The sequence below is a fragment of the Strigops habroptila genome, chromosome 5 (genome assembly GCF_004027225.2).
Source record: "Strigops habroptila isolate Jane chromosome 5, bStrHab1.2.pri, whole genome shotgun sequence".
NCBI lineage: Eukaryota > Metazoa > Chordata > Aves > Psittaciformes > Psittacidae > Strigops > Strigops habroptila.
Genome location: NC_044281.2, coordinates 52681016 through 52690297, shown reverse-complemented (window position 1 = coordinate 52690297; position 9282 = coordinate 52681016). Strand labels below are relative to the sequence as shown.

At 40.4% G+C, this 9282-nt stretch overlaps 1 long non-coding RNA gene across 1 annotated transcript; it reads left to right on the top strand.

Moving 5' to 3' along the window:
* Positions 1 to 8361, top strand: LOC115608150. Its single transcript, XR_003991448.1, has 2 exons — positions 1 to 1040; positions 3026 to 8361. It is a non-coding gene; the product is annotated as an uncharacterized LOC115608150 (long non-coding RNA).
* The last annotated feature ends 921 nt before the right edge of the window (positions 8362 to 9282 follow it).

Below are 9282 nucleotides of genomic sequence, written 5' to 3'. Positions count from 1 at the left end.
TCAGCATATTTGGGTTCTCTTATTACTCTCCTACCATTCTTTTATGACCTTCATCAAGACATGCTCCAATTTTCAAATGTCAATTTGGGTTAGGGTGGAGTTTTCTGTTGTTGTTTTAAGAGGAACTGAGCACCTACAAATTGTGGTGTTGAGTGAGAAGCCTGCAGTGCTTTGTTCATCTGGAAGCCCCTCCCAGCGAGGCAGAGGGCAGTGAAGGGGCACGTCAGACCTTGGACCTTTGCCTTTTTGCCACCCAGATTTTCAAATGATGGTAGTTGCTCACCAAGCCACGCAGCTGTGGCACTGATGTTGCTTGTGTTAGTGTTTTGACACACCTTAAGTACTGTGGTATTTATTAGAATTTATTAATGTTTATTGATATTTATTAATTTTGGTTTGACATAACAAAATAGAAAAGGAATACATAAAGCCAGTAGCTTGAGGAGCTTAAAGGAGCACTTGCATTTTGACTTTTTGTTTGTTTGTTTTCCTTATGCTGCTCTGCAAATAGCGGACAAACTCTAGTTTTCCCTAGGGAAAAATTTAAGAGTCTTTAATGTAGTCTTCTCTCTCCCTTCTGAATTCTGGAAGTTGCCCACCCATGAGAAACTCTCTAAAAGGCGATGTGTGTGCAGCGTGGGGCACAGTATGTTTCAGTTTCCTTTTTTCTTTTTCCTTTAAGAGGGCTAAATAATGGCAAGTGAAAGGCACTTCTCTCTCCTCCCCCCTTTTTTAATTCCCTTTTCTGTATAAATCTAAAACCCAAGAAAAATAGGAAGCACAAGTAGGCCATATATTAACAAGTGTGTCTTGGAGAAAGCATTGGAGAATATATGTGTGTTTTATAAGGTCTTAAACAGGAAGTGGCTTCAGAAGTAACTGTGTAGAACAAGGAGAACCATCTTCATTTGACCTCCTGCGTGACAAACTAATGGATTTCATTCATTCAGTTTATGCATCAAGGCAGTAACTTCTAGTGAAGCAGCAGCTGATTTGGAAAGATCCAGTCTGGGAATTTGAGCAAGAAGGCCACTGGTTAGGTAGGTTATCAAGATGACCACTTAGCCCAACTCTTAAAGTTATGCCTTCCTATTTGTCTTAATTCATCTAGCCTAAGCTTCTAATCATCAGTTTTAGCTATTGGGGTTAAAGACTTATCAGAACTAAAGTTATCAGAACTTTTAAATCTATGTTCCAGGTCTTGCTTTATCCTTTTAACTCCTTTTAAATCCTTTTATAGCTTTTCAAAAAGTATTTTTTGCTTCCTTGAAAATAGCGTTAGTGTGGGCCTACTGCACAATCATTTAGCCCACAGTCAGGTAAGTCAATGAACATTAAGTGTAGCTTTCCCCCTCCGATTCCATATATTCGCATAGCTTTTTATCTGTGCCTTTGGAGCAATGTAGAGAGTCTAGTGATGTGACCTGTCCTACCACCTCTGCCCAAGGTGAAGTTTCCTTGCTGCTTTTCTGTCCTGCCTTGTAAAACAAGGATACAGCACGTCATCTTCTCCCCACCCCTGTGCAGTTAATAGTAATTTCTTCAAACACACACAATTGGCTCCTCTCAAGTACAAAAAATTAAATACATATATGTGTGTGTGTTGACCTATTTATGTCTATAAGTGGTTACAGGATCAGGCTAAAGGAAACGTGAAAAGCAGTCTGCATGTCAATAATATTTTTACTGAGTATTTTATAACCATGCCAGGTCTTGAAAGAAACATTTAAGATTATCAGTGAAGAGTTAGTGTCAGTAGTTTATATATGGAGAACACTACCTGAAAAATCCTTCTCAAAAAAATGGTATTTGCAAACTGAAAGTTCAAACCCCAGATAAATCCAAGAGGAAGCATGGGGTATTAGGGTGTGGAGATACACAGTTCATCTTCCCCAGCCACACTAAACTAGCCTTTTCTGTGCTTGTGGAATCATCAAACAATTTAAGTTAGTAACTTTGGTGGAGGATGAGAGTAACTTGACTTTCAGAGTTAACAACAGATGTGTTCTCCCCCACCCACTTGAATTATTCTTGTAATGGGAAAGTGAGTTAAAGTTGGAGTGTCTGCATGTCTCACCAGCCTGCATGCTGGGCATGACCTGAAATAGGGCCTGGAAACCCTTTGAGAAAAGTGAGTACCAAATCATAACTGCATAAAGGAACAGTAATCGTCATTAGGACTAAACCCAGGATGGAGAGCAAAAAGCAAACATAAATGGCTTGTTGCCACAGAAGTGGACTTAAACAGTACTTAGTTGTCATCACAGATTTATGTCTTATTCCCTGTTCGGCAACACAGCCAAACACACGTCTAACTTCAAAAATGCAAATATCCCATTGGATTAAATGGAGCTAGCAGATACTGAATCAGAAGGAAAACTGAATGCCTTCTCCAATTTCTCTCCTCCCCTCCTTCCTTGGACAACTGTAGCCCCGGTTAATACTAGTATGTGCCAGTGATACAATGAACAGTGCTTCAGAAGTGCCTTGATGAATACCTGGCATTTCAACAGTGGATGCAGTTAGGGAATGATTGCTATTGAAGCCTAGAAAAAAAAACTTACATCTATTTTTTCTTTTTCAATTCAAATATTTCACCAAAGCTGTAACTAGCACAAATACTCAATGCAGAAAATTAAATTAGTCCATTGTCTGAGCATCTATTCACTTTGTCTGTAAATTGCTCCTCTTTATTTCAGCATCCCTGATTGAATTTTTATTTTAATTGTATTTTTTATAGCAGACTTTAAATTCATGATCCCACGTAAGCCTGACTCGAGTCTGTGTTGCCCTATGTTGCTAGCAGATCAGGAATCAATGGTAATGCTGTCAGTTACGTAGTTGTATGCTATGCATGTCTTGACATTAACTAATGCAGAGAAACGTGGGGATACGGTATGTCTCAAAATACCTGTACATGAGATGCTTGTAAACAAAAATAATTAATTATGGAAAATATTGGTCAGAAGGAGAGGGTGCATGCACCTGTCTCTTTAACTTGTTCCTGAAATCTTTCTGTTCCCAGATCTGTTTAGAGGAAAACAATTGTTCCACTTCCACCTGAGCCCTGAAGAAGTCTTCACATCAGATCAGTTTCTAATACCAAAACCACGCCTGACTTGACTCATTAATTTATTTTACAGTAATACAGCAGCTTATAGTGCTTTAAAACTTGAGCTGACGACATCACAGAAATCCCAGAGAAAATGAAAAGTAATGGTTTGATGAGAGATACACCTGTCTGAAAAAAAGAAAGATGGCAAGGCAGCATCAGTCAAGATGGTTTTGTGTAGACACAAGACATTCAGATATCTCTAATATGTTTGACTTGGTCCCACATGGCATTCCTGTAAAATTAGCATTATAAATCTTAATATTAAAAGAGGATGTTTAATGTTCCGTGCTGAGTAGCCTAATAGGCAGAAAAAGCAACACAAATGATGATAACGTAGCACTTACTTTGCCTAACATAAATTGTCAAATGTCACAATGAGGTAGAATTTAGAGAACCAATTTCTCTGCCTTAAAACACAAGTTATAAACAGAACAGAAAACTCTCTACTCTTAACTTAGATTAGCTGTCTACATGAGACATTTAAGTCAAATTAACTGCAGATGGGGAAGTAAGAAGGCCCTAAACTCCAGTGTGAATGTTTTAGGATTAAACCTTTCAGAATTAAATGTAAAGGAAACTGGGGATATTTTGTCTGTAAAAGAGCATCAACACAGGGATTTGGTGGGCTTTAACTAATGCAATTTAATGTCGCACCTTTACTTAATTCATCTTCATCTTTCCCAAATGTCCCACTGCAGCCAAGTTCTTTAGTTTCAAGTATTAGGGTGGATCTAATTTGAAAGATATCATTAGCTGAAGCATTAGCTAAAGGCTTGCCGATATGGGAAGGTTAGTCAGTGCAGGGGAACCAGCTACTTAATATCTGCTTTGTGTCAATAGTCTTAGTTTACTTTAAAGTGTCGTAGGCTGCATCACACCACCTAACATGCAATGAGAGTTTATGCAGAGCAACTGCTCTATTTTAAATTCAGATTCACACCTCTTTACGAGTCTAAGATTTACCCAATTAAAAGCAAGACTCAAGATTCAAAGAGCAGGTAGGAGACCAGATTGCCATGCAGTGATAATGACGGGAGATTAATACTTATTAACCAAAAGTTCAAAGTTAAGACAGGAAAACTAAATAAATAAATAAATAAGCCAAGCCTCTTGGAGATGACATGGAAACTCCTCAAAACAATGAAACCCAAGAGGTTGCACCTTCCCAGGGTGACAAGGATGAAGCCATTATTCTAAATGGCATGTTTCCATGCATTATTTGAGCCAGTAGGAAAGCCAACAGAGTGTAGAAATCTGAATCTATGAAAACCAGTAAAAAGGAACATCTCAAATTTCGGTTGGCAGCGACAAAAGGGAAAATGAGAAGGGCACAAGTGGACCTTGAATATGAAAATGGGAATGAGTCTCAAAGTGAAGAAGTAAAAAAGCCGTAAAAGGTTAGAATTAGAACTTATAAATAGCTCAACACAGCAAAAAAGGAAGGGTATAGGGTTTTGCAGTCTCATAATAAAAAACACCATATAGTTGCTCTCCCTTTACTGGTCTCCTCTGGTAGTACTCTCAAAAATAGCATCAGAACAATAAAGAAACATTGGAACAAGAGGGCAACTAACCATTCTCCAAATCACATAGAGCATATCCATGACTGTCAGAAGCTGGAACAATGGGGCTGCCAGCAAAGCTATGGAGCCACACATCTTGACCTGAAAATCAGTCAGAATGGTCTTTCAAAATATTTGAAAGGTCATGTTATGGCAAGTAAGGTTTTGTAAATGAAAATAAGATCTCACTAATCTCTTAGAATTAATGATTGTATCAGTAAGGTAAGGAATAAAGGAAAAACTAAGCTTACTTTGTCTTGCAGAATATATTTGACAATTTACAGTGTCAGAACTTGTCCAGGAGACAGAAGGCAGAGAGGAGGCTTAGGTGGTCACTTTTCATCAGGGCATCGGGTTAACTACAAAGGCCTCAGCCTTCCCTCCTAAACCCATTTCGTGTTGGTTGTTACAGTACAGATTGGGAAAAGACAAATGCTGAACTAGGATATGCTAGATATAAATAGGAAACATAGGTATGAATTTATGAAGTTAACCAGGCCTCAGAGGGGACTAAAGGAAACTTCAGAGACCTTCAAAAAAGCTAGATGAATGGACAATGTAATTGCCAAGGAAGTTCATTATATCTGCATGGAGTTATGCATTTAGGAGAAAAGGGAAACTGCTAACATACCTTACAAGTGAAAAATGGCTAAGGAACAGCTTCAGGTGGGAGGTCCTTGGCAGGGAAAAGCAAGAAGGTAAAGCTGCTGATAAGTAATTTTCTCAGGTGCCTTTCTCATAAAAGGAGAAATGGACTAGAAGAAATTTCTCTAAGGCCAATGCCAGCTAATTATTAAAACCTTCTTGAAATTAGTTATGACTGATTTTTCTTTCAAGATACAAGGATGTACTGCATGGCATTGCTCAGGAGTTGTACCAGACTATTCAATGGTTCAACTGGATAATGAAGACTGCTAAATTTTCAGATTGCACCAATCTGGAGATGGCTGCAAGAACGGCTGGGGTCCAGGTTCAGGTTCAGCCTCCTCTTGAGAGTCTAAGAGTAAGCTGGAGACGATGGAGCTCAGCTCAGTAAGGACAGAGGAAAGGACCTGCACTGAATCTACAGCGGAGCTACAGGACAGCAATATTTCAGAAAATGGTTTAGTAGGGCAGTATGGTTGTTCACGAGCTACACATGAACTGATCTGCACACCATGCTGTGATGTATGGACTGGCTTATACCTCTTAAGACACAAAGGGATCATTTCCATTCAGTCTACACAGTGGTGTTAAGATTTCACCTAGAGGTATTATGTCTGGTTTGGGGCATGAAACTCAGGAAAGCCATGGCCCAGTCAGAAAGGACAGTAAGAATGATAAGAGATCTAGAAAATATGACCAAAACACCTGGGTGAACTGCAGTTGTTCCTAAGGAGAATGCTAAAGGGGAAACATGATGAAAGTCTTCAAATATGTAACAGGCCATTGCACAGACAAGTGGAAAAAGCTTTCCCTGCCCATGGGAGGTATATAGGATGTAAATTGCAGCAAGAAAGCTTCAGGTTAGGTATTTTTCTGTCTTTCTAATAGCAAAGGTCACAAAACATTGGGATAGCCTGTAGGGCTGTGGAGTCTCCAGAGGTCTTTAGGAACAGATTGGACAAATATACAAGGAATGCTTTAGGAAGTAACCTAGATCATTGCCTTTGCCCCCAAGTGTCACCCAGCCTTGTTTGCTGTTGTGCAACAGAAAGCTCAACAACTCCATCCTTTCAGTACGCAGATAAAATAGGGTGAAGAAAATAAGATAGACTATCTTGACACAGATCTGTGGTACAACCTCAAGCAGACTGCTGTGGTTCAGCCATCTCCAGCCATCTCAAAGAGACTGGGAACTTCAGAGGATTCAAAGAAAAGCAACAAGTAGGATCAAGGGCATGGCAATTCACAAAAGATTGAAAAGATTGGGATTATTATCTTCAGAGAAAAACAAGGGAGAGAGAATAAAAGTACATGAAGTAATGTCTGGTACAGACTGATCAGGAAGTTCTCTTTTTCCTGTCTGATACTGTGGAATAAAGGGACCTTCTGTGAACTATAAAACTAAAGGTAGGATATTTAAAACTGAAAAATAAAAATTAAAAAAAAAAAAAACCCCAAAAAAAAACCAACCAAGCAAAAAAAAACCAACCCCCAAAAAACCCAACAAACAACAAAAAAAGCCCACAACACCAAAGGAATTACACAACAAGAGATTGAAGTGGGGAACTTCTCTGCTATGGTACATTCAAAGCATTGATACTAGATCCAAAAGGATTCAGAAAGAAAATGTCTTACCAACATAGGTACATGAAACTCCATGAACTCTACAAAAAGAGTCTGGGTCAACTTGCCTGCTTTGCACCACACTCTGCTGTCCATTCATGGCTGCACTCCATCCCTCTACAGCTGTTCCAGAGAGAAACGACACAAGTCCCTGAAGGAAGGATGCTCAGCCTTCTGCCACCAGCTGCAGTGCTCCCACCAGTGTGGGGACCAAGGCAAGAGCCACCAAACCCATCCCAGCCAGCAGCCCCCTAAACCACAGGGTAGTCCCGCCACAAACCCAGCGTAGCTGCTTGCTGGTGCAGAAGGGGCGTGCAATAAGGGAAAGCAGCCAAAAAGCTGAAGTTGCTGTTTTAAAAGACAGCAAAGGGGACAAAAAGAAAGACTGCTTGTTTTTAAGAGGCCACTATTCATCCTCGTAGGCTGGGGACTGGCTGGTCGTACTTGCACATCGCTGAAAGAACAGAAGACAGGTCTAATCCAAGTCCTTTCTGTCTTGGGTATCTGACGTGTCCTGAGCCAAAAACACTGCTTTGCCTCAAACAGGCTTCATAAAGTCATGGCTTTGTTATCATCCTACAAAAACTGACCTTGTGTATCAGGGAGGTGCATCCAGCTATTTCTGTATGTCTGGTTTATCCAGTAATGAACAAACAGTGACAAAGGATCTCCAACCCGGATGACAACATTGTACCTATAAACAGAAGAGTAAAGGTCTTCATTGCAAAGTCTTACCAAAAGTTAACTTAACAAACCTATTTAGTACTTAATAACTCCAACCGTTAAAATTTTCAATGCAGTTGTTTTTTAACATGAGAGCTAGTAATGTAACAACACCAGGCTACTTTCACCTAACAGCACTGATGTGGTTTTGAAATTGTACATGACTTGCAAGCAGCTTGATGGAAGAGCACCATCTCTCCTGGTCTAGAGCTTACAGGCTGTAGAGCATCACAGCTGGCATGGCATTTGTGAAGTCCCTTTCACACTGACATAAGCCTCCAGAAGGCTTCAGGAGGAATAAGGAGAACCAGCCGTGTCCTGCAGGCAAGACCCTGAAGAAGGATAGCACATCCTCACGTTTTGTGCCCTGGCAGATTCAGAAAGCCTGGGAGGTCGGTCAGCAAGCCGACCCATACAATGCCAGCTCAGAAGGCCTCCGGAACAGTGATTACTGCCTGCTTGGGAAAATCCAGGGAGCTTGGCTGAGCCTTAAGGACAACCTAAAATGAAAGTGGTCAAAAGAACATCAAAACGGTTGACTGTGGGCTGGGGATATCCCAGACAATAAAGGCTGTTTGGCAATTGCTGCTTTCCATCTGCAAAGCAGATGAGACTTCAATGCTAAGGATAATTTAAAAGTCAAATAAATGATTTAAAATGGCTTGTAATAAATAAACCCGTGTTTCTTTTAAAGTAAACTGCCCTTGTTTGCTGGCTGGATGCGTGCACACCAAGCCAGACAAGCAAATGAAGAAAAACTGGTCCCTGGGACCAAGGGGAGACTCTTGCCCAGTCCGAGAGGAGCTGCAGTAAATGATGGAAGAAACATCTCATCAGTGCTTCAAAGGACAGGTGGGAAAGGAGATGGTGGGAGAATGAAAGCACGTAACTGGAGAGGACTGGATCTTTCTCTGGGTCAAAGCAGTGGAGGAAAGCCTTGTCCCAAGACCAGAGGCAGCTTGCCTTTCCTGCAGCCCTTCCAATGAGTTGATGAGCATTGCAGAGCTGCAGGCGGTTGTGCAGTTGGTCCTAACTGACGGACAAAATTAACTCTCAGTTTTCGGAAGCCAGAGGCACAGAGGAAATAGACCCTGATAAAATACCTAGCAGATAACCTTGTCAAAAATAAATAAATAAATAGAGGCAGGAGATTCTGGGTCACTCATTGACTACAAATGGGAAAACCCAGCAAGGTGACCTAAAATCCATAAATCTCCAGGGGAAAAAATAGCTTTTTTAGGAAAAAGAAAAATCAACATATTATCAAAGACTCCTTATCAACACCAGTAGATGCAAGCTGACAGGGTGAAATCAATACCAGCTATCGGAATATTTAGGCATGATAAACAGCTATGACTTCCTTTGAAAAATGTGTATTTAGATGTTGATCAAGGATATTTGTCAGCTTGGCCATTTTTGATCACCTCACTTAGCATATTTAAGTAAAGATATGATAGTCGATCTCATTCCTAACTGCATGCGAAGTGCAATATTTTGCAGATTGGTTCCTGCTTGGGAAATGTGTCTGTTTGTACTACAGCCCACTTATGTGCTAAAATGGCCGCTTTTTCCCCACAGTTTACAGAGACGTTTACAAAGCTGGAGCTGTCAAAA